The following is a 27,329-nucleotide window of genomic DNA, read 5'->3' on the forward strand; positions in this document are numbered from 1 at the left end:
CGGCTGTAATCCAAATAGTACCTCAATGACGTTCGACTATTTCAGGAAATTTAGGCTAGTCCTAAATCTAGATAGGCCAGTCATGGCCAGGTGGTTAAGGAGCTCTACTCGTAATCCGAGGGTCGCTGGTTCGAATCCCCGTCACAACAAACATGCTCGCCCTTTCAGCTGTGGGAGCGTTATAATGTGACGATCAATCCAACTATTCGTTGGTAAAAGAGTAGCCCAAGAGTTGGCGGTGGGTAGTGATAATTAGCTGCTTTCCCTCTAGTCTTACACTGCTAAATTGGGAACGGCTAGCGCAGACAGCCCTTGTGTAGCTTTGCGCGAAATTCAAAAACAAACCAAAACAAAAACTTGTCCAAGAGTTAAATGTTCATGCAGAGTCAGGAATAGCGTTACAGCTAGTATGCTCAGAACGTTCATTCGGCCCTCCCACTGTTACAGCGATAAGCCCAAGGATTTACAACGCTAAAATCAGGGTTCCGATTCTCCCTGGGTAGACACAGCAGATAGCCCAATGCGTTTTTTTTATATAAGAAAACACACTCCTGTTCATCCGAGGGTTCACGGTTCGTTGCCTTACTGAATGGTGGGTTTTTACCATCAGTCTTATAGCGCACTCTCGGTCCCAGAGTGTGGAGCGTATTTCTTGGCGGTAACAGACCTAACTGATAGACTAGACAGAAAGTAGCTGTCAACAATGTCCACCACCAACTGTTGGGCTACTAGAAAGAAAGTAGCTGTCAACAATGTCCACCACCAACTAGTCTATCAGTTCAAAATTAGAGATGGCTACGAGGTGACAGTTTATGCCAAAAATAAACAAATTAAAATGTATAGACAGGCACGTTTATCAGGTATTCAAATTACAATACGAGAATTGCACGTTCAAAAACAAAATCCGGGTTCAGATTTCAGTTAGAGGAGATGTAGGCACGTTAGAGAAAGGCTGCGTAAACAAAAGTTTGCTCTAAAATTGTTTTTGTTCCATTGCTTTTGTTATACAGATTCGTACTTTCTAGGTTTGTTCATTCTTTCAAGAGAAACCTGTTTTTGGTCTAAAGAAAGAAATAATAACAACGAAAACATATGGATATAAAGAATATCCCAGTGACTTGATAATCTTACCAGAGCAACTTCGAGACTCCAGTAAAATTAAAAACGTACTTTCCTCGAACTAACTTTTTATGATGTTGAAAAAAATGCAACTATAAAATATAATAATTCGGAATTATTGCAAAGTAATTGTTGATAGTTAATATTTAAGACAGACGCTTTTATTAATATTCTGTATTTGTTGTTCGTATGTTCATTCCTTTACGTTTTTGTCGCTTGTACACCTGTGTGTTTTGAGTACATTTGTGAAATTAAAACACGACCCCTTTGTAGAAACGCCACCAGGACTGTCGGTCACGAGCGTGGGCACACATCTGACTCACGTTCCATACGTGAAAGAAACCTGTTATTATTCTAATTTGATAAGTAAAAGCATAGAATACAGTCATTTACGTAGATTGCTTACGTTTTGAATGAAAAAAAAAAACGTAACGTTAAGATGTTAATACACGTATGCAGCTCTGTAGAATTTAATAATAATAAATAGATAGCTGAAGTATGTTGATTATTTTCGCCGGAAAAGTAATACCCCACGTTGGAAAACAAATTTCATTTCTTTTACTTTAAACAACCCATATTTTAATTACATTTATTCCCCCCTTCCATCACAACAAATCTTGAAAATTATAAACGTGAACTCCACCCCAGTCCACAAAGTTTCGAATTTTAATCAACCAACAGGGTAACAAATAATAATAATAAAAACTGAACCTAATAAGCGAAATCAGTTATTTGACACAGGGTTGCCTTGGAAGGAATCATATTTTAACGTTAAGTGCAATTTTGATGGTTTTGTAGTTAATGGGGTTACTAGTCTAATCGTAAATATAACGGAGTTACTTTGTTTCGACGATTTATCGTACACGTTTGAAAATGATTTATTTAAAAACGACATAGTTTGTCGCTTCTCAAACAGCGTAGAGCAAGACAGTTTTGTTTATTAAACGGTGTAATACGACAATGCAGTGTATTTTGTGCAACAGTGTAGCGCCTTAACGTTTTCTTTGTTACAGTGGCGCAGTATCGTTTCTGTACAACGTGTTTTTCTCACATAAGTTAACCGTAATTATTAAAGCGAATGCCATTCTTATAATTTGAACAGCAACGCGTATTCAGAACATTGTGTATTCTGAACTAATATAATTCTTATAACGTGAACAATAATGTGTATTCTGAATTGATTTGGTTAATTCTTATAACGTGAACAACAATGTGTATTCTGAATTGATTTGGTTAATTCTTATAACGTGAACAACAATGTGTATTCTGAATTGATTTGGTTAATTTTATAACGTGAACAACAAATTGTGTATTCTGAATTGATTTGGTTAATTCTTATAACGTGAACAACAATGTGTATTCTGAATTGATTTCGTTAATTCTTAAAAATGTGTCTCCTAGATCATGCTCTCTACTTAGAAATAAGTTTAGTTTGTCATTGACCTCCAACATCTCTAAGCAGTATCTGAGAAAAACATTTATGTAACAATGTAAAACAGTTGAAAATACTATTTTGTGTATCTATTAAAAAGGTAGACGTTACCAAAACAATATCTGGATGAAAAAACGTGTTTGGTTTTAAATTAACATGTGTATTTTTCATACTCAGGTATGTTTATGTAACGATCATTGATTTTGTCAAGCACATGTGAATGATAATTTGGGACTGGGAGAGACTTAAATGATTTTATTAAATGCAAGTAATGTAATGTAAGTGTGAAAGGTTTCAATAGCTGTCAGATTTTTAAGTTCCTTGGAACTTAAATAACACTCGTATCGAGAAAAGATCTAAAAACAAATTACTCCACGCTCAGTGAAATACAAAGACAACGTTTATGGAGCTTACATATAATATAGATGTGTTCTATAGAAGTGGTTGTAGTTCTGTAAACTGTTATTCAATCAACCTGAAGATGACCTAGGAAGGTCGAAACGTTGTTCTCTCCTTATCAATGAAAGTGTTAATACCCATACCAGCCGTTCTGAGATACAAAATGGATATTTCAGGTTAACTCGATGGGGTGTCTACAGTATGTCTGTTTATGTCACTATGGATACCTATCTACATGGTCGTGTTAAACACACACAGCATCACGTGTCCAAAAACAAAACAGGTAACCATATTAGCAGAACAGCGAAACACACAACACCATGTGTCGAGAAAAAAAAATATATGAATTCTAAGTAACCATATTAATAGAGGAGTTGTTGAAACGCATGACATCACGTGTGAAAAATAAAACTACATATTCATGTTAGTGGTTAAATTGCAAATGACAACATCTGGTCCGGCTTGGTTTGGTAGCTAGAAAACATAACTTATAGTCAGCGGGTTGCGAGTTCAAATCCCGTCACCAAATATGCTTGTCCTTTAAACCATGGGGTTATGTTAAAATATGTCTGGCAATCCCATTATATATTGGTAACGAATAACTGAACAAGTGGCGGAGGGCGGTGTTAATTATTTGTCTTTCCTTTGGTCTTTCACTTTCAAATCAGCGACAACCCACACAGATAGCCCTCGTGTGGTTGTAAGTGAAATTAAACAAATAACACTTTACAGCGAAAAAAGAAAGCTCCACGTATAACCCTATTAGTATCATAGTTAAGTTGAAACTTTTAACTATTGTGGTAAGAGTTCAAACTCCATCACTGTGTTTTTGCAAGTTTAATTGTCCATGTTAAATCCATTTAATTTTTTTACTACAAATTAATAAACATCGTCATTCTATCACACATTCTATTAATATGAGTGAAGACTTCCTGGACATTCTTTTTTTGTCATTTTATTATTTTTATTAGAAAAAAACTTATTTTAGAACAAAGCCACGTTGGGGTTATCCACTGTGTCCACTGCAGGAATCAAACCCTGGATTTTAAGGTTGTAAGTCCGTGTATTTACTACTGCCCCATTAGGGTACAATATATGTATTTAGAAACACACTTGAGAAATGGAATTTTCTAACAATATCAAATGTACGATTCACATACTAAAATTTTCTTCACCGTTAACACTAGTGGTTGAAACGTCTTCGCACACGTTCTGAAAAAAACTATTCTGTATAAGCTGTGACTTCTAATAAAATAATTCTTAAAAGAATATATTCAGTGGACTTCACTTCTGCCTTTAGCTTCTTAAACGTCACTCTTATAGCATAATTTGCGATAATTTAACAGGCTTAAAATGGACACTTGAGTGAAAACGACACCGAGTGCAATGCTGTTTCCACGCACACAGAGAAATATACTGTTTCCCGTGATTACATTAGTGACGTTGACGTTTTATGTGTGCTTTCATACACCACGTTGGATACTAAAGCTTTAAAACGGAAATAGTTTCGACTCTCCTCGGGATTGGTTTGGTTTATTTTCAATTTCGTGCAAAGCTACACGCGGACTAATTTAGCAGCGTAAGACTGGGGGAAAGGCAGCTAGTCATCACCACCTACAACCAGCTCTTGGGCTACTCTTTTACCAACGAATAGTGAGATTAATTGTTACGTTTAAAAGTCCCCACGGCTGAAAGGGCGAGCAAGTTTGGTGTGACGGGGATTTGAACCCGCAACCCTCGAATTAAGAGTCGAGTGCCTTAACCACCTGGCCATGCTGGGCCTCTTTTAATTTCTCTATCTTCCTGTTGTTTTTGTTGTAGTTTGTTTTTGTAAGATCTAGTTACTGTTTCCATAACAGTTATTCCTGTTTCTAAAACAAGTTTACTCAAGTTGGCTGATTTCCTAGAAAATACTTTTTTACAAATGTGAATTTTTTTAAAGTTCCTTTACCAAGGTTTTTCGGTAAAATGTTAATTTTTCCAAGAAATAATTATTCTTAAGGTGCTTAGCAAAAACTAGCAACTTCTAAGAAATGATGCCTTCCTTAAAAACAGGATGAAATCGACTATCGTTTAAAGAAGAAACAATGTTAAGAAGATAAAACTGGTATTTTTGAAGGAAGAAACAGAGTTCACAGGATAAAACAAATATCTTCCAAGAAAGAATCTAAATTTGTAAGGTAATATGGATATATCTACACTAGTTGACTGGCTGTCCCTTGACCCTGGAAGGATAGCCCAAACAGTACCAAAACAGAAACAACAAAAGTATCCATGGCAGCTGACTAACTGACCTTTGACGCTAGAAGGGTACTCTAAACACTTCCAATATCCAAAAAAACAGACATGCCCATGACAAATAACTGACTGTATAGGCGCAAGAACCGGGTTTGTTTAGCGGAACGTCTCTTCCTCAACGTTTTAAGATATATCCTTTTTGACACCCTTATTATTCCAATATACTTGACAAAATTTACACTTAAAACCTTCTAATTGCATGATCTATCTATAACGTTTTTTATATGTTGCTCATAAGTTTGTTTGTTTTTCTCTTTAAATATTTGCGGCCGCTTTGCATAACGCATGCGCACACACGTACTAGGTGTAACGAATAACAGTGTGTCACACTCCATACTGGTGTCGACAGGGAAGCAGGGATTTGTGTATTTTGTTACCAGTTAGATTCATTCTTATTGACTGCATGCACTCAAAGTGAGTGATGTTTGCTATGAAATATGTTTCTTGTTTTTAGGTCACTCACACTAATTACTGATCTCGTGTCGCCGTGTTTACTTGATTCAAATAACGCGTGTGCGCGTGGTAGTTAAAGCCTTTTAATTCTGAGTATGTTCTGGTACAGCCTTAATATTGACATATTGTTGTTCACTGTAGTTTAAAGCAACTCTTTACATCCACGGATGGGCCTGGTTGGCAATGGCCAGGTGGTTAGGGCACTCGACGTGTATTCTGAGAATCACATCCAAACATGTTCGCATTTTCAGCCGTGTGGGAGTTATAATATGAGGAGCAATCCTACTATTCATTTGTTAAATAGTAGCCCAAGAGTTGGCGGAGGGTAGTGATGAATAACTGACTTCCCTCCAATCTTTCACTGCTAAAATCTGGACGGATAGTGAAGACAGCCCCCTTAATGTTTTGCGCGAAATTCAAAACGAAACAAACCCTCTTCCCTACCAACCGTAGTTGCACCTATGACTGGCTGACCTTTAACCTTAGAAGTATGGTCTGAACAGTACTAACATTGAAACAGCAGACATATCTATGGTTGTTGAATGGATGACCTTTAACCTTTGAAGTATTCCTGAACAGTGAGAACATCGAAACAGCAGACATATCTAAGGTTGTTGACTGGTTGACCTCTGACAAGTGTGGTCTGTACAGTATCTGCGTTCAAAGCTCTTCTAAGGGAAGAAGTTTCCCTTAGACGGACAAGACCCAAGTCACTAGAAGACTTCAAACTTAATAGACGAGGATTACAGTTTCATCTTCCTTTCAGGAAATGGGCCAAGAATCACTTTGATATAAAACATTTTACTATGTATTCATGTATTGTTTTCTGACTCCTTGCTCATCTGTTATATTATTTATGTTATTAACCTCAAAGATTCGTTGCTGGAATTTTTCTCGTACCTCATTTAAAACTTCCATTTGTACTATTCACTTGTTTCGTAAGGGAATTGCCTCTTGCTGTTTAGTGTCTTCCTTTATCCTGCTCTGATTTCTCTTTCTGATTTCTGTTTCATTAGTGCACGAAGAGGAAGCACGACATTTCTAATTAGTTCTCAGTCGTTGACATGTTTTGTTGGAGAGAAAAAGAACAGGGGTATCTCCTGTCTCCATCTTCTGGTGGGGTGGGTGGCGCCATCTTCTTGGTGGACTGAAGTGATGCTTATCAATTTGTGGCAAACCTCGTAGAGTTACGCTTGCGACTAGATCTCGGAAACTATTGACGAGACATGCTTGAACGACAAAGGTCAGTTTCTCAACATCTTGGTCAGACCTGTACATATTGTTCCATGAGAAAAGGAAGGAGGCAAACCGAATCTCCTTATGTTTCAATGTTACGAGTCATTACGCTGGTAACAGTGTCCGGCGCCAACCTATGAGAATTAACCCCTGTTTTTTTTTTGTTTTTTTTTAGTAATTACATCTTCTTAGGAAAGGATGCCGCGGTTTAATCTGGAGAGGCATCGCTAGCCAATTAATGGAAGCAAATCATGTGACGATATTTCTCTCTCGTTCTAGTACTGATCTGTATCGTTCCGCAACGAGAAAGAAACCAGTATAAGATACACGTGGAAGACTTTATATTTACCTATAGAAGCTTTTGTCGTTTCACTGAACTTTTCCACCAACGTCAGGTTTTTAGATATTTCCACGTCTGGTTAGAAATTTCTTTATATCGAAACCTCCAGTGACGTCATGTGTCTTACAGCTAAGTTAAAAAAAAAAAAGTTCCGAAAGTTAGGTCATGTAATCGAATGACGTCAACAGTCGTCCATGTGATATCCCAGTGTTGCTGTTGTTTCCTTCTTATATTATTCCACATCAAAACCGTTTCCAAGCCTGACCTTCTAATTTACTTTCAATAAAGTAATTATCATTACAAGAGAATTTTGTTGGTCTTGAAATTTCGAGTAAAGCTACACGAGAGCCATCTGTGCTAGCCGTCCCTAATTTAGCAGTAATAAACTGATGGGAAAACAGACAATGTATTAGGCTCCTCTTTTTCCAACAAATAGTGTGATTGAGTGTCACATTATAACCCCTTCACGGCTAAGGATGAGCAGGATCACCGATGGAAATTTAAACTTGTGACCCTCAGATTACGATTACTTTTCTGATTCCCGATTAATTCACATAATTTAAAGAGTATCACTATCTAACACAATACATCAGAGCCCCTAGTGGCTCAAGTGATAATACTTCAATCTTACTTCGCCAAAAAACGGTTTTCGATACTCATGGTCACTACAGCACAGATAACCCATTAAGCAAATGTGTGCTTTACCAGAAACAAACGAACACAATAAATCTTACAAGTCATTATATAGCGGTAAAAATGTTTGCCATATGATTTGGTTTGATCTTAGAATCTGGCCCAGCATGACCAGATGGTTTGGGCTCTCGACTCGTAATCTGAAGGATATGAGGTCGATTCTCCGTCACACCAAACATGCTTGCCCTTTCAGCCTAGGAAACGATATGTCACAGTCAATGCCACAACTCATTGGTATAAGAGTACCTTTTCTTCTAGCCTTTCACTGCTACATTATGGACAGCTACCAAAGATAGCCCTCGTAAAGCTTTGCAAGAAATTCAAACCTTTATTAATTTTTTTCAACCGGTTTCTTCACTTTAAAGCTTTCTCTTCGGTATATAAATTTACTGATAATCTGTAACAAAAAAACATACAAACACAATTTCTCCACGGAACGTAAATAATCTAAATTAAATAAACAGACTTCCCAAATAATTGGAGGATATGTTTGTTTGTTTGTTTTGAATTTCGCGCAGAGCTACACGGGAGCTATCTGCGCTAACCGTCCCTAATTCAGCAATGTGAAACTAGAGGGAAGGCAACTAGTCATCATCATCCATCGCCAACTCTTGGGCTACTCTTTTACCAACGAATAGTGGAATTGCTCATCACATTATAATGCCCCCGCGGCTGAAAGGGTGAGCATGTTTGGTGGGACGAGGATTCGAACCCATGACCCTCACATCACGAGTCGAGTATCTTAACCACTTGACAGAATCTCTGCATGCAATGCATTTATAGTCACAGCTTAAGGCTCCCTAATTAGTATGAGGCCCTGGGCTTCAGCCCTGTAAGCCCATGCCTTACTCCGGGGTTGAAGGCCACATCACTAATTGGTTTAAACTTTCACACTCTGTATGTCTTAGTAACAGTTTCACAACTCCTACCTACTTGTTGAAAGTAATATTGTAGAATTTATTTATTTTTTAAAATACATTCATTAAAATTTTTGCTGGCATATATTGGCCTTTTTTTTTTTTTTTTCTGGTACATCTAAGATGGAATTTAAATAAATCTATCCCTAAACTTAAATAATCTGTTTCACCAACGTATAATTCAGCACAAGTGATGCTTCTTGAAGATAAATTACGTTCTTAAAATTCCAATTAGACTAGCAATTAGTGAAAAAGAATACTTCTTCACTAGTGTAATTTATTGTTCTGTAGATTTCATAAAATCTATATTACATAAAGCAACAGAAAATACTTTCTTTAGAACAAAAATTCTACATAATTTTTCAGGTTGTCGTCCTGATAAAACAATGTTAGGTAGGTAGGTATATTATTAAAGGTATGAATATTAAAATATGTGTAAAAATGTACTGTATGTAATAGTTCAATGACTTTATTCACAACTAAGAGGAAATACAATTCGCATGCTGTTTAGTTTTTTTTTGGGGGGTGAGGTTTATGAACTAAATGAGCTTTAATGTTTCTCCCTCTCTACCCCTCAGCTAGGCCTAATGCTTCGCTTTTGTACGTATTGAACTCGAACGAATAAAATTGTGTTGAAATCAGAATAAAAAAAAACACAGACATCCTGTGGGCGTCGATTTAAAGGTAGCAAAATACGTTAATTGACAAACGTTTTTAAAGCAAAATGGAGCTGAATCTAAACGCAATTTCTTTCCAGAAACTTCTCTTTATAGAGTAACAGCCTACTTAATTATAGAATCGTAAAAAGTTCTATTTTTGTCAATTTCTAGTTGATAAACGAGGACGAAGAACATTATAATTCTACTTTTAAATAAATGACTTAACACATTTCCCAATTTTTCTGCCAACAATCTATATCGTAGTTAATAGTAATTCCTTTGTAATGTGAAGTTTAAATAACACAATCATTAAATCTTCGTTTCTCAACTCATAGTGTTACGAAGAGTGAAAGTGTTAATATTACTTCAACGTAAATCTGCATTGAGGAGAAGTGTTAGCATCACAATATGTTGAATTATAATTAATACCTTTACTCGAAGCACGAAACAATGGCATAATTTTGTATTTTATTTTATCAAACTACTAAACGTACTAACTTTAAGAGTTTGGCCAATATATCTTTCCCTCTATAATTACAGAATTTTAAAAACCTAAACACGGAAATCAGCGCATTCTTATCTACTTTTGATTTTTTGGAGGACAAAAAATCTAAATCAAACAATGATCTATTTAATAATATAAAGCTAATTACCATTTTGTTAAATATAAATAAAACTAAGTTGTGTTAAACAAAATAAACCTGATTTCCTAATTACACTGCAAAACAATTTTTATGAAAAGTTTTTGCTGATTGTAACAGGTACCTGGTGGGTATGCACAAATATAGTTTTGGTTTTGCTTCCTCACGTAGGAACTCTGAGAAATAGACAGTTAACTGTTCACCGGCAATAATGTATTTAATTACGTTTATGTTTCTAATACGTTATTAAGTTCAACATAATTAAAAGTGTTTTGCTCCTGATTTTCGTTTGTATTCAATGTCCGGTGCATCACGTTGCAGTGTCCAACAGTAGTCAGCAAGCACTGACGGATTCCAGTTGCTCTGATATCGTTTTTCCATTGTAGCAAAACTGAAGATTTCGATGAAATAGTATGTGACTGGCAAATGTGAATGTGATTTCCGTGATCAGCAGCCAAAAATCTATAAGGAACATCCAACAGTGTTCAAGAAGCAAAAACTTTGTTGTGCAGTTCTTACATATAAATCAAACTATATTGTGTTAAATAAAAAATAAACCTAATTTCCTAATTACCATTTTCTTAAATATGAGTCACACAATGTTGTGTTAAACAATGTAAACCTAATTTCCTAATTACCATTTTCTTAAATATGAGTCACACAACGTTGTGTTAAACAATGTAAACCTAATTTCCTAATTACAATTTTCTTAAATATGAGTCACACAATGTTGTGTTAAACAATGTAAACCTAATTTCCGAATTATCATTTTCTTAAATATGAGTCACACAATGTTGTGCTAAACAATGTAAATCTAATTTTCTAATTACCATTTTCTTAAATATGAGTCACACAATGTTGTGTTAAACAATGTAAACCTAATTTCCTAATTACCATTTTCTTAAATATGAGTCACACAATGTTGTGTTAAACAATGCAAACCTAATTTCCTAATTACCATTTTCTTAAATATGAGTCACACAATGTTGTGTTAAACAATGTAAACCTAATTTCCTAATTACCATTTTCTTAAATGTGAGTCACACAATGTTGTGTTGAACAATGTAAACCTAATTTCCTAATTACCACTTTCTTAAATATGAGTCACACAATGTTGTGTTGAACAATGTAAACCTAATTTCCTAATTATCATTTTCTTAAATGTGAGTCACACAATGTTGTGTTGAACAATGTAAACCTAATTTCCTAATTACCATTTTCTTAAATATGAGTCACACAATGTTGTGTTGAACAATGTAAACCTAATTTCCTAATTACCATTTTCTTATATATGAGTCACACAATATTATGTTAAACAATGTAAATCTAATTTCCTAATTACCATTTTCTTAAATGCGCATCAACTGGAATATTCTATTTTTTTGTTATTTTTCCACGTAGCCTAGTGGTTAGTGCGTCAGTTTGTAAACTCGAGGGTCTATGGTTCGCTTCTCAATAGAAAAATTGCGTTTCGTAGTGCGGGGTCATGGGTGCACTATGAAATTCCTTGTTACGTTCGGAGAACAAAAACAGCCCAAAGTGTTGGCGGTGTGTAGTGTTAGACTTTTGAAATAAATAGGCTCTAACATTTCTCACTTGGTTCTCACACCTACGGATTTTACCTGTCATGGCCAGGTGGTTAGGAGGAGCTCGACTCGTAATCTGAGGGCAGCGGGATTAAATCCTTGTTACACGAAACATGTGTAACAATGCTATGGGGGCGTTATAATATTACACTCAAACCCACTATTCGTTGGTAAAAGAGTAGCCTAAGAGTTAGCGGCGGGTGCTGATGACTAGCTGCCTTCCTTCTAGTCTTGCATTGCTAAATTAGGGAGAGGTAGCGCAGATAGCTCTCGAGTAGTTTTGCGCGAAATTCAAAAACAAAGAAACAAACCTACACCTACGGATTTTCGACACTAGAACCAAGGATTCGATTCCACGCGGTGGTCACAGCAGATAGTCTTCCTTCTCTCCTATTCAAACTCAGGGAATGCTAGAACAAGTACCATGCAGCTTTGCGCGAATATTTGAAAGAAACGAACAAAAACTTGGAAAGAGGGCACGTTTGCACAATCTGTACGCCTCTAAGTGGGTCAACGCTAACTTGGATCCACCCGCAAAGGACACGAACCTGAATAACTCATGATGTAGTTTAACGTTAAAACGTCAACGAAAAGAAACATATGCAATGTTTTATTACAGAACTCTTAACAATTAATATACACTAAACATGGTTTAAATGGAAAACTCTTAAATTCACCTTTTCTAATGTACAGTTACATGGTTTAAATATCTATTTAGGTGAATTATAAGCTTTTTTGATGAAACATGCGCATTTTAGTGGCAGGTGGGTAAACACTATGATCATATAATGACACGTTTGCAGTTCTCGTATCGCTAGCCTTTATTACAATTCGCATGTTTCTATATAAATGTCTTCGTAAGCTCTTGAGATTAGTCCAAATGAGCGGGACCAACTGTGTATTTACAATAGGTACAGAACACCAGCCCCTCCGAATTTAGGGAGGTTTGATTAGGGCAAAATATAGGACGACGCTAGTCAAGACAATGTTTTTGTGTCACGGCTTCTTCTTGTGCAGTTTCTTTTATTCTGCTAAGGTCGCGGGTTCGAATCTCCGTCGCACCAAACATGCTCTTTCAGCCGTGGGGCGTTATAATGTGGCGGCGAATCCCACCATTCGTTGGTAAAAGAGTAGCCCAAAAGTTTGCGGTGGGTGGAGATGGCTAGCTACCTTCCCTCTAGCCTTACACTGCTAAATTAGGGACGGCTAGCGCAAATAGCCCTCACGTAGCTTTGCGCGAAATTAAACAAACAAATAAAACAAGGAACAGTTGCCCCCACGTGAAGCATATTATACGTACAATATTCATAATAATTAATCTGGATTTGTTTCCTGCCCCCTCGAAGCCCCATTTTGGTCCCACATCCTGAATATGCTTATGCAAGTGAAACACATTAATACACATTCCCACACTCATATAGAAAAAAAAATCACCGGGGAAATTCTTTCAAATTTACGTCACACAAAATTATATTACAGAGAGAAAGAACAAAAAATTAAAATGCAGGTTAAAAGGATATATTATAGAGAATTGAGTCTCCCCGTGAGACAGAGGTAAGTCTACGGGTTTACAACACTAGAACCAGAGATTCGATTCGATTCCCCTTGGTGAACACACCAGATAGCCAAACGTGGCCTTGCTATAAAACACACACATATATATAATAATAGCTTTGTGAAAAGGACAATAAAACGTGAATTTCACTTTAGTAAACAACTAACAGAAGAAGAGCACTAGATTTAATGTATTTGGACTGGTTTTCAATGTGTGATGAAACTAAGAACAAGAGAATTAGGATTGGTTGAAGCTAGAAACGGGAGGATTAGGATTGGTTGAAACTATTGTTCTTCTATATATGATTGGTTTAATGTTAATATTTTTTTTTTTCCTTTATACCTAATTAGTCTGTTACACAGCCTTATTCTTCTCTAGATCTGGTTGGTCTAAAGTTACATACCCCTGATTTTCTATAAATTTGATTGGTATAGTATTACAGTATTGTTCTTTACACACCTGATTGGTCTAATGTTACACAGCCATGATTTTCTGTACCTAATTGTTTGATATTTGTTCCAAATTAGTTACACATTCAATAATGTGTCATTCACCACTGTATGTCGTTTTAACAAAAGTTCCATATTTCAAATTATTTGACTTTGATTTCCAAAACCCCAAAATCAAACGAACGAGAATTTTCTGATATTCTTACGAGAGTCGTTATACTTGTAAGTAACCAATTACTAAGCGTCAAGGGATCGAAATGCGAATTGCATCGTTATATTCCCTCATTTTTTTATAACCAACTAACAAGGAGGTTGGGGGTGGACCTACGTGAAAGATAAAAAACAACAACCTTCTATTACAAGGGGTTTTACACAGTCAATTGCAGATTACTACCAAACAGTTTGTATGTTCTACTGCGCATGCTCAACTACACGTAACATAAACTCCTCAAGGCCTACAAATGTCCAGGGGCAATCGTAGGTTGTATATTTCAGATAACTCTTGCGTGAACATGTATTTATTTCACTGAAGGTAGTCATAAGTCCAGTAACTACAGTCACATGGTTTAACTGGGTCAACTTGGCAGAGAATAATGTACGTATTTAAATCTATATATATATTTACTGATTACTATAATTTTCACCACGTGTAAAAAACATACAAATATTCAACTCAACCTGAAAATGAATGTCTCTGGAGTTATGAGGACATGCATGTATAACGTTACTTTTTAAGTCTCCTTCTGTTGCCATGGGAACGGTAGAGAGTTACAAAAAAGAAACGCATTGTTACTAACATTGTTCTAGCTTCATATTGCAGCCTCTGAAAGACCAAACTTAAACGTTTGTTCCCAAAAGTAAAGGAATTAACCCAACTTACTGTATGTGCAAAATTAGTACAATTCTCCATATTAAACAGATAAATACCTTAAAAGTTTTTAAATTACATTAATATCATCCACTGGAGAAAAGCGAGGTGATATCAGCTTTACCTCGTATATGCATACTTCACTTATTACGCCTAAAGGTTTACCGTGTGACGGCCTGTAGCAGAAATAGACTTGAAGCATTCGGCTTCCCTGTGTCTATTTCCATTAATCATGGCGGCTGTGAAAGAAGTGTTAAAACAGTTTCGTTGAGGTAGAGGGCGACGCCAGGCGAGCGTGACTGCCGTAACTTGTAATTAACGTTGTCACAGTACAAAGCAATTCTATTTCCGTAACTGGACACTTGGGTTCGACAGAAAGAGAACAGAATGTTTAGGAAATTTTTTTAAAGAAAGGTAAACTAGTTTTTTTTTACGTAATTTTCTGTACCACTGTATAATGCTTTATGTTAACCCCCAAAATTACTTTGTCATGTCCATTACTTTGTGTGTGTGTGTGTGTGTTTTTCGTATAGCAAAGCCACAAAGGGCTATCTGCTCAGCCCACTGAGCGGAATCGAACCCCTGAGTTTAACGTTGTAAATCCGGAGACATACCGCTGTACTAGCGGGGGACCCGTTACTTTGTATACTCCAGAACTTTCCAATGGTTCTACATCAGTAATTATACACTTATACAAAATGTTCCCGTATTTTTCTCCCTGTACGTTACAGAATTTCCCTATATTGGTCACTCTGTACGTTACATAACTTTACATTACAGACTGACAGTTACTGCAGGTTAGTGATTGTTTACAATACAGACTGACTCTTCCTGTAGGTTAGTGATTGTTTACATTACAGACTGACTCTTCCTGTAGGTTAGTGATTGTTTACATTACAGACTGACTCTTCCTGTAGGTTAGTGATTGTTTACATTACAGACTGACACTTCCTGTAGGTTAGTGATTGTTTACATTACAGACTGACTCTTCCTGTAGGTTAGTGATTGTTTACATTACAGACTGACTCTTCCTGTAGGTTAGTGATTGTTTACATTACAGACTGACACTTCCTGTAGGTTAGTGATTGTTTACATTACAGACCGACTCTTCCTGTAGGTTAGTGATTGTTTACATTACAGACTGACTCTTCCTGTAGGTTAGTGATTGTTTACATTACAGACTGACTCTTCCTGTAGGTTAGTGATTGTTTACATTACAGACTGACTCTTCCTGTAGGTTAGTGATTGTTTACATTACAGACTGACTCTTCCTGTAGGTTAGTGATTGTTTACATTACAGACTGACTTTTCCTGTAGGTTAGTGATTGTTTACATTACAGACTGACTCTTCCTGTAGGTTAGTGATTGTTTACATTACAGACTGACTCTTCCTGTAGGTTAGTGATTGTTTACATTACAGACCGACTCTTCCTGTAGGTTAGTGATTGTTTACATTACAGACTGACTCTTCCTGTAGGTTAGTGATTGTTTACATTACAGACTGACTCTTCCTGTAGGTTAGTAATTGTTTACATTACAGACTGACTCTTCCTGTAGGTTAGTAATTGTTTACATTACAGACTGACTCTTCCTGTAGGTTAGTAATTGTTTACATTACAGACTGACTCTTCCTGTAGGTTAGTAATTGTTTACATTACAGACTAACACTTCCTGTAGGTTAGTGATTGTTTACATTACAGACTGACACTTCCTGTAGGTTAGTAATTGTTTACATTACAGACTGACTCTTCCTGTAGGTTAGTGATTGTTTACATTACAGACTGACTCTTCCTGTAGGTTAGTGATTGTTTACATTACAGACTGACTCTTCCTGTAGGTTAGTGATTGTTTACATTACAGACTGACTCTTCCTGTAGGTTAGTGATTGTTTACATTACAGACTGACTCTTCCTGTAGGTTAGTGATTGTTTACATTACAGACTGACTCTTCCTGTAGGTTAGTGATTGTTTACATTACAGACTGACTCTTCCTGTAGGTTAGTAATTGTTTACATTACAGACTGACTCTTCCTGTAGGTTAGTGATTGTTTACATTACAGACTGACTCTTCCTGTAGGTTAGTAATTGTTTACATTACAGACTAACACTTCCTGTAGGTTAGTAATTGTTTACATTACAGACTGACTCTTCCTGTAGGTTAGTGATTGTTTACATTACAGACTGACTCTTCCTGTAGGTTAGTGATTGTTTACATTACAGACTAACACTTCCTGTAGGTTAGTGATTGTTTACATTACAGACTGACACTTCCTGTAGGTTAGTAATTGTTTACATTACAGACTGACTCTTCCTGTAGGTTAGTGATTGTTTACATTACAGACTGACTCTTCCTGTAGGTTAGTGATTGTTTACATTACAGACTGACTCTTCCCTGTATGTCAGTGTTTTTGACCAACTCAAATCCTCTTTCTCATAATTCCTACATGTAACACATCGGTTTCCATTTTTCCAAATGTTACATTTCTATTATCCACAGTTACTTATAACAACTGTTAACTACTTAATCACCTAACAACTATTCTATTTTCTAAGCATAATAATGATTGTCACAAACATTCAAACTTAATTATAGCACAGTAAACTAGCTTGTATAGTGCAAGGAATGGTACAGCACCGAAGTTTGCTAAATCGTATAAAGTAAGATATGTTACAGTACGGCCTTTAAGGCTTAGCTGAATGATCAGTTGCTATCATAACCTAGTAAGAATTTTTATCTTTTCCCTTTATAACTTAATCACTCGTTCTCCTACAAAAGTTAATTTACGCATTGCGTATTGTCTCTGAATCAAAGATATAAAAACGTTGTTAAATTAACATGTGCTACTGTGTTTCACTAGAAAGACAAATCTACCGTCTTTACAGAGTAAACGCATTTCACAAAAATTAAATATACAACATACATTCATGAAATGTTTTAAATCGGATCTGGATACCAGTATTTTCCAATGCGCATTCCTCGTAGACATATCATAATAAAATGGCCGCTGTCATAAAGTTGTGTAATCAATTATAAGCACTACTTGTTGTATCACGTGGTTATCAGATCAATAAAAAGAGCCGCGTGTCCTACCTTTTTATTTTTTAGTTAGAAATAAGACGATCGAGTTAACGCATTAGTTTCTACAGTTTAAGCCATTTCTGCTTAGATAAGTTATTACCGTGTTGTTTTTCATTTCAGTTTTGTCTTTAATGAACTAGATTATAAAAAAATAAAGAAAAAAGACGCCGTTCGTTTATTATTATTCACAACGATTTACACGTTACATATTTTTAGAAGAAACAGATAATCACACTGTCTTACCCTTGTCAGTTTTCTTTTTCGTGTTTTTTTCTCTACACGTCTTTAAATGTTATCCAAACCTGCGGATTAATATTTGACCGCAAGTCAAGTGGTCCAACCACCATGCTAGTTTTGATTGATGACGTAATAATACTCCACTTGCCGCAAGTAAAATAAACAAAAGAAAACAAAAAATAAAGCCATCTAGTGAGCCAGTGTCTATCGTTTATGATGGTATCTAATTAAAACTTGCAGTCAATTTAGCTGAACTTTGAACCTGGTGAAAGAGGTGGGTGAGGAAAATATAGAGCTGCCATGGGGGGAGGCGATGATTTTATAGTATTGGTGTTTTTAATACAATTATCACATAATTTCTACACCTTGCTCTACGAACTGAGCTGAACGACTAGCAGCCCTCTAGCGGTTATTAATCAATAAGACATTTTTAACAATCAAACTATTACAGTTCTAGTTTAACGTAATTTTAGCGTTCTCATTATAACCGTGTTTTAAAATAATTTTATATCTTCCTTAACTAATTAATTCCATATTATTTATACAATTCAGGAACAACTGTATAGAGAGATAGAATATTAATATTAATTGCCTTGTTATTTCTTTTTCGGGTTCGACGGCGCTTTCCCAATAAATCAAAGTGACATCAAAGGAGAAATCGTTCGTAGGAACTATGTATTAGAATAATAAACTCGTTGTCCTTGATTATATAGTGTATATATTTTAAAGCTAAGCATTAACAATGTCAGACAAATAGAAAAAGTTGTTTAATTTCGACTTTCACCACAAAGAAGAAAAACCGTGAAAACAGACAAAAAACTTGTTAAACCTTTGATCAAGCGATCGTCATGGGAACCCGCTTGTGTGGTAATTTTACTGAAACGTTCTCTTTCGTTTCGGCAATTACAAGCGATTTGGTATGTTAAGGTAGCTTAGCTAAGCCTTGTGGTTAGAAAACTCGACTCGCGATCTCTGGATCATTGGATTTAAACCCGTTACCGAAAGAGCTCGTCCTTACAGCCGTTAGAGCTTTATGACGTGATGGCAATCCCACTATTAGTTGGTAAAGAGGTGTCCCAAGAGTTGGTGGCAGATGGGGTTTTTTAATAGCTGCTTTCCCTCTATTCAAAAGTAGTAGCCCATGAGTAGCTTTGCGCGAAATTCAATAGAATAACAATATAAACATATTTTACAACAGTGTGAACCTGCATCTAATTTATTATTTGTTTCAGAAAACACATACGGGTGATTAGGATGTTTGATAAACGCCCCTCTCCCCATCTGTAAAAGTTATACATGGTTTTCGCCATATTGGGAATATGTTCTAATATTTATGGACTTTGATAATTCATTGTCATGACTATTTGAAAATGTTCTGTGGCCGTGAGTGAACTAAACAAATGACCGGCAAATGTAATTATTTGGTCAAACATGAGTAGCCGAAGAATTCGCGGTGGGTACTCTTGACTAGTTGCCTGACCTCTAGTTTATCAGTTGAAATTTAGAAATGAATTATAGTAGGCAGTACTCGTGTAGTTTTGCATAAAGGTTTGAAACAAATAAAACGTTCATAGTTTGTTGAAATTATAATGGACAGAATTATTCGCCACCCCCTCTCCCCAACGACTATTTTATTTGTTCTTGAATCATACAGTAAAAATTAGGCAAATATATCTAAAGATACAGTCGTAACAAAAGTTCGATATTTAGTGGGACAGCCTATGGCTTAAATTCTTCAGCCTATTCCAACACTAACATGAAATTCACTTTTTTTTTTTTTTTTGCTATCCAGTGTTACATTAATGTACAATTACTTTACACCATTACAAAAACAAGTTAGTCGAAAGTATCCCTGCTATAATATTTTTCTTGAATTCATAAAGATCGAACTGAGAATTTTAGCGTTTAGACCCTCAAGCTTACCATTTAGTCACCAGGGGACTATAGTGTTTCAGCTCGAACCACAGTTGCGCGTGACTATGCACACATACTATTTATCTAATAATTTTACCCAAAATTATTTTCGTTATCATGCATATTTTATTAAGATAAATAAATAAATAAAAATAGAATTGCAAGCAGATTACTAGCAGTCTAAAGTGGAAATACTGTTTTCATACTGAACTGTAAGAGCAGCTTGTTCACCTTATTCCTAATACTATTAATACTTTCTTTAAAGAACTATCAACATATTTTGGAATTTAGAAATAGTTTTATGCAATGTTTTTTGTATGAGATGTATACGAGTGTACAAAAGACTGTTATTCAACCGAACACCACATTGAATTATTAAGTGTAAATTAAGCCTAACCTGGGTTAAGCCTACTTTACAGTCGCTAATACGATGAATTCTTTATACAGGTCTTACAAATCATTTTATTTAAAAAAATGTGTATGAGACGTATAAGACTGTACAAAACGTTATTGTACAACCGAACCGCAAAATTACACTGAATTATTAAAAGTCAATTAGTTCTGTCGTGGGTAAAGCCTACTTTACAGCTGCTAATACAGCAACAGCTTTTAAAATAAAGTATTTCATTAGATGAAACCAACAAAGATAAAAACTAAGTTAAATGTAGAGAGAGAGACAGGTTTCAAACTTTTCGCAGTCCCGGATCCTCTTACAAAACTCTCATGAATTGGACTACTACCAAATTGTACAGCTCGGCATGGCCAAATGTGTTAAGACGTTCGACTCGTAATCCGAGGGTCACGGGTTCGAATCCCGGTCGCACTAAACATGCTCACCTTTTCAGCCGTGGGGGCGTTATAATGTGACGGTCAATCTAACTTTTCGTTGGTAAAAGAGTAGCCCAAGAGTTGGCGGTGGGTGGTGATGACTAGCTGCCTTCCCTCTAGTCTTATACTGCTAAATTAGGGACGGCTAGCACAGATAGCCCTCGAGTAACTTTGCGCGAAATTCCAAACAAACAAACAAACCAAATTGTACTTATAACTAAGTTTTATTAAGATATAGAAGGTTTTTTTTTGCAGTATGGCAGTGACGTGGACTATAGTTTCGGCACTTGTTACCGTATTCACGAAAAGGCTTGGTAGGGATCAGAAAGTCTTTATAAGGTAACTGTGTGAACACACTTTACCGGGTGCCCGGATTTACAACGCTAAAATCAGGGGTTCGATTCAACTCGGTAGACTCAGCAGATAGCCCGATGTGGCTTTGCTCTAAGAAAAACACGTACACTTTACTGGTAAGTCGTGATTATAATTAATTATATTTGTTGTAATAAAATATAATATTAGCCTTAATGCATTTTTTTAAATAACACAATCTTTATTCGGTCCCTCAACGTTTTCTCTCCGAGAAAAAGTTTGAATAATCGTATTTCAACCATGCTATGTCGGCTGTACGGAAGCGTGATTGTAACACTATTATAGAATTATCTTCTCGGAAAAACCCTACGAGACTGAATAAAGAATGTTGTGTTAAACATAACGTACATGAGAATGATCGGAACGTTGTCTAGTTCTAAGAAGGAAGTCTTTCTTACTGTGAAAGCTGTAACTAGTAATAACGTAAGTCTAAAACTGTTTTACAATAGTTACAAATGTGTGATAGCAATATTATCCTCTCAGCAAATAAATACGAATGCTAAGTATTTCACAATTATAACAAACAATAGTTTTTCGTGCAGTCGCAAACTCTTTGTTAACCTGAAGATGACCTAAGAAGGTCGAAATGTTGTTCTCTACTTTATTGCAGTAAAAGTATTAACACCCATATAAGCCGTCTTGAGATACATTAAAACAATAGGTTTGTTTTCCTTTTATTGCACACGTAAAATTAATAATAGTCACAAATCAACAATATATTTTATCATCATAATATTGTTATCACATCACCATGGAGCTAGCATTTACCACCATGTTTTTGCTCTAACTCACACAACGAACGACCTGTCTGTTGCTGGAGAAATGTGTAGCAAATAATTCTTAATGTTTCGAAAATTACTCTAACGTTAACAAATAGCGAAGACTGTAAAAACCCATAATGTAGCTTAACTATCGTATGCTTGACTTCCAGTCCTTCAGAGGTGGATAACTTTTTTTTTAACAATACATACATTGTACTTTCGTTAACGCATAGTTGGTATAATTTACCTTTTTTTCTCTCTGTCTCTTGGCAATTTTCGGGGAGTACATTCTCTGGCAGACAGCCATACAGTAATGTAAAACATCATTAATTTTATTGAAAGATTATTAATCATAATGTTTAGCGAAAGAAACGTATACACAAAGATACGTACACACTTAAATATATTTTCATCACCAGAGGTCGCCCTTCAAAAGAGACAACTTGAATAACTTTGGTGACATTTTTACGATTACAGTAACACAATAATTTGCTGTCATAAGTTCTATCAGTTTGTGCACGACCAACGCGACGGCTTTAAAATATTCGTCAGCTGTTTAAAACGTCCCCCCACAACTACCTTTAACAACCACAGAAATAAAACTAAATTCTACATAACAGCACTTAAAGGCACACTGTTTGATTTTCGGAAATGTGTGCGAAAGTTGAGACAGAACATAGGGAATTAATTAAGATTTTCGTTTGTGAAATACCACTTAGCGTATATTAATTACATCGTGAAAAACTCATTAAAATATTTACCGGACTTCACCACCTTTGAATTTGACATTCTGGCAAACAAAAACACACACATACGTTAAAACTCGGTTATTAAAATCCATCGTTTCTATCATATACCGTTTCTGTAAAAACCCCTTGCTTTCTCTTTTAAACAATTCGTAGCAGACATATAATGGTTCGTTTGTTTGTTGTTGCTGTTGTTTTAAATTTTGCGCAAAGCTACACAAGGGCTATTTGAGTAGCCGTCCCTAATTTAGCAATGTAAAACAACGGGAAAGGCAGCTAGTCATCACCACCCACCGCCAACTCTTGTGCTGCATATGATGGTTCGACTGAAAGATACTGATTTATGGGGGTTTAACCCCTTTCAATTCACCGTATAATAACCTATAGCGGTAAAAAGACAGATATACATATATGATACAATGATATTCCTTGACAAAGTTATGAACTGATGCCATATTTGACTTTTGAGCACGTATAACTTTCGTTTTTAAGCCCAGATTTCTTTCGATCTCGTTATAGTTTCGTAGTTGTTAACCTTACCAATCAATTTGATGCATTTTCACGTCTTACACAACTTTCCGCGAATGCAACCCGAATTGTGTGTATGTGCATGGAAGGAAGTGGGTTGTAAAAATTTGGATAGGCAAGTGGTATCAAACAAAAACACCCGGGTCGAAGAGTAATGTTCTGGAAAAAATTGGTGAAAATGTTCTTCTTACATGAGGCTCGGCATGGCCAGATGGGTTAAAGTGGTCGACTCGTAATCTGAGGTTCGCGGGTTCGAATCCCCTTCGCACCAACCAAGCTCGCCCTTTCAGGCATGGGGGCGTTATAATGTGACAGTCAATCCCACTATTCGTTGGTAAAAGAGTAGCCCAAGAGTTGGCGGTGGGTGGTGATGACTAGCTGCCTTCCCTCTAATCTTACACTGCTCAATTAGGGACGGCTAGCGCAAATAGCCATTGAGTAGCTTTGCGCGAAATTCAGAATCAGGCAAACAAACACTCTTGTCACGTATACTTTGCCCACAACATTTTTTATTTCTTGAGTAGCCATTACGACTTATGAGTGTGTTCTATTTCATCACTGATATATTTTTAAGATTCTTGAAAGTTGGGTTATATGGCTATTCTGATGAATATTTGTTTGATGTTCAGAATTCTAGTTCTGTTTAAAGTCGTTTGGACATAAAGTATTGTATTGTTAGTCTTTTGCTTGGTAACGTTGGATATAACAAACTAACCAAATAAATGATATCATGCATAAACATATGGCACTGAAAATTATCAGATATAGTCGAAACTAAGTACTTATAGTAACCCATGCTATAGGTAAGAACACACCTCTGTGAAATCACCATGAATATGATTCAAATTTACTAAAGCTTTTATGATACAATTGGTATTTTAAAGATTTGGTTTGTTTTTCAATTTCGCGCAAAGCTACTAAAGGGATATCTGCGCTAGCCGTCCCTAATATAGCATTGTAAGACTAGAGGAAGGCAGCTAGTCATCGCTGCCCATTGCCAACTCTTGGGCAACCATTTTACCAACGAATAGTGGGATTGACCGTCACATTATAATGCCCCCACGGCTTAAAGGGCGAGCACGTTTGACGCAACGGGGATACGAACCCACGACCTTCAGATTACGAGTCGAACGCGTTAACCCACCTGACCATGCCGGGCCACGAAGTATTTATTACAAAAAATTAAAAGAAAATAAAAACAAGAAGCCATTGAAAGCATTTCTGTTTAAATGCTAGAGGGAATGGCCATAAATAGACAGGGCAATTGGGATGGAAATAAATCTCTTGGTTATGTTGACGTTGGTGCAGATACTGATGGCAAGAGGAAGGTGCCTTTGACTGGTTCTTTATCAATAATATGACAGGACGAGAATAAACATACTTGGTGAGAATGTTGAAACAAAGTCTGGACAACAATAATGTGAAATTTTAAAATCATATCTTTCACCCTTTTTGAAGTGCCTTTTCACATATAAATTAATCCAATGTTATATGATACCCTTTCTTTTCATTTTGCTGATGTTAGGTCATCTTGCAGTTGGAACAGTTGAGTTCATATGAAAGCTTGGGAGGATCACAGCTGCATACAAAAGAGTTATCATGCGTCGTGAAATAAATACAACAGGAAATTGTACGGTCTTGGATGAAACATCGGTTCCACGTGTCACTCGTTAGTAGTTCTTTAAATGTGGTATGTGATACACAGGTATGAATTTACATCAAATTTCTATTATCTCATTATCTATACAAGGAATCATCTTTTGGATATGTGGATGTTGGAGGCCTTGACAGTTGAAAAGTTTAAAACTTGTCAATTTTACAATATATATATATATAATAAATAAAAAAAATAGAGGTGACTTGATAAAGGCTAATGTGTTATCAAAGTATATCAGACAACAAAAATGAAAGTGGTTTCAGAGACTTCTAACGTCAACAAATGGTGAACTTCCTCCAGCAAGCACAGTTATCCTGAAAATACAGACTGCTGTTTTGAATATAGCTATGAATGGGGTTTCCTCTGATTTATGTGGGCACAAGGTGGTAACCACGTTTACAGTTGGATAAGGTTAATTACGTGTTATATAGATGTACCACCTTCCTAACACTAGCTGTAAGAGTTGGTTAAAAATTATGTTTATTTTATATAAACTCCAGTAGTTTCATGTTGAAGAGAATGTAAAATATCTAAGTAGATTTAAATTCTGTTTTATGTATATGTTACACATATATCAACTAATTATCTTATATTTTTTACACTCAGTGTACAAGATACATATGAACATTGTTGTGTAAGGTAACTTAATTCAGACGTCCCTTTATCAGTTAAAATAACAGTGCACATTATATAGATAAACAACCACAACACTATTAGTAGCTGTACATCATTTAACACTATTACACGCCTTGTGTTTGTACTTCAAATGCAATTTTTCCTTTTAATATCACGCAGATAGTTGCATTACCAACGTATGTAGGGCTCACTTTGTTCATAGAAATGGATTTATAAATTTTTCCTTAAAAGGTCATCATAACTTTACAATACTGTACAGTGTTTAATTTTATAACAATATCTCTGTAATTACTGAGTTACAAGTTCTGTAAATATTGTAGTAAAATGTTTGAATTTCCTCTTACTTCAACTTCTTTAAATATTACAAGACAACCCATAAACAAAAATAATGTTGACAACTAAATTCACTGAAGTCACATAGTTTCAAACAATCTATCTGATTTTATAAGTCTTATGAACAACTAGTAGTAATTAAAATATAATAATTCCAGTGTAAACGACGGTTATTGTTATTACCCCTTGAAGTTGGCTTAATTACAGAATTTCATACTCCTTTCAAAAACATAAATACAGAATAAAACATGAATTATCAGCCAAGAGAAAAAAAAATATTATAGTAGAAACCCTATCGTATTTAGAAGTTGGTTATATATACAACCGTCCTATATCCATTAAAATACTGTATCAAAATGCTCAAAAGAGTAAGTAAATGTGGGGTTGCAAATATCAATCCATCAAAAACAATGAAAACAAGATTACCAATAGAGATGGCATTATCATAATCCATACATAATAACAAAGGTAATATTTACTATATACACTTAACCATTCAATCAGAGTTGAGTTTAAAATTATCCTAGTTTATAAAATAAATCAAATTTTTAATGTCCCCATCCTCTACAGTTCTACTCATTCACTGATCTATTAACAGTTTTAAACTATTCAGTCCCTGCCCTCTACACTTCTACTCATACACTGATCTATTAACAGTTTTAAACTATTCAGTCCCTGCCCTCTACACTTCTACTCCTACTCTCATCTGTAAACAGTTTTAAACTATTCAATCCCTGTCCTCTACAGTTCTACTCATACACTGATTTATTAACAGTTTTAAACAATTCAGTCCCTGCCCTCTACACTTCTACTCCTACTCTCATCTGTAAACAGTTTTAAACTATTCAGTCCCTGCCCTCTACAGTTCTACTCCTACATTGATTTATTAATAGTTTTAAACTATTTAGTCCCTGTTCTCTACAGTTATACTCCGCACTGGTGTATTAACAGTTTTAAACTATTCAGTCCCTGTCCTCTACAGTTCTACTCCTACTCTGATGTATTAACAGTTTTAAACTATTCATTTCCTTCCTCAAAAGTTCTACTCCGACACTGATCAATAAACAGTTTAAAATTATTCAGTTCCTTCATCTATATCTCTACTCCTACACTGATCTATTCACAGTTTTAAACCATTCAGTCCATGTCATGTACAGTTCAACTCCTATTCTGATGTATTAATAGTTTTAAACTATTCAGTCCCTGTCCTCCACAATTCTACTCCAACAATGATCTATTAACAGTTTTCAACTATTCAGTCCCTGTCCTCTACAGTTCTACTCCGACACTGATCAATAAACAATTTTAAACTATTTAGTCCCTGTCGTGTACAGTTCTACTCCTACTCTAATCCTATTAACAGATTAAAACTATTCAGTCCCTGTTCTCTCTAATTCTACTACAACACTGATCTAATAACAGTTTTAAACTATTCAGGCCATGTCCTCTACAGGTCTATTCCTAGACTGACCAATAAACAGTTTTAAACAATTCAGTCCCTGCCCTCTACAGTTCAACACCTAAACTGATCTATTAACAGTTTTAAACTATTCTATAAGTTCTACTCCTACACTGATCTATTAATAGTTTTAA

The 27,329-nt window shown here is 35.6% G+C and overlaps 1 long non-coding RNA gene across 1 annotated transcript; it reads left to right on the plus strand.

The window, feature by feature from the left end:
* Positions 1–14,896: 14,896 nt before the first annotated feature.
* Positions 14,897–25,735, plus strand: LOC143258253 (uncharacterized). The gene is made up of 3 exons (XR_013032231.1): positions 14,897–15,059; positions 20,959–21,173; positions 24,636–25,735. It is a non-coding gene; the product is annotated as an uncharacterized LOC143258253 (long non-coding RNA).
* Positions 25,736–27,329: the final 1,594 nt, after the last annotated feature.

This window comes from Tachypleus tridentatus, chromosome 7 (genome assembly GCF_004210375.1).
Source record: "Tachypleus tridentatus isolate NWPU-2018 chromosome 7, ASM421037v1, whole genome shotgun sequence".
Classification (NCBI taxonomy): Eukaryota; Metazoa; Arthropoda; class Merostomata; order Xiphosura; family Limulidae; genus Tachypleus; species Tachypleus tridentatus.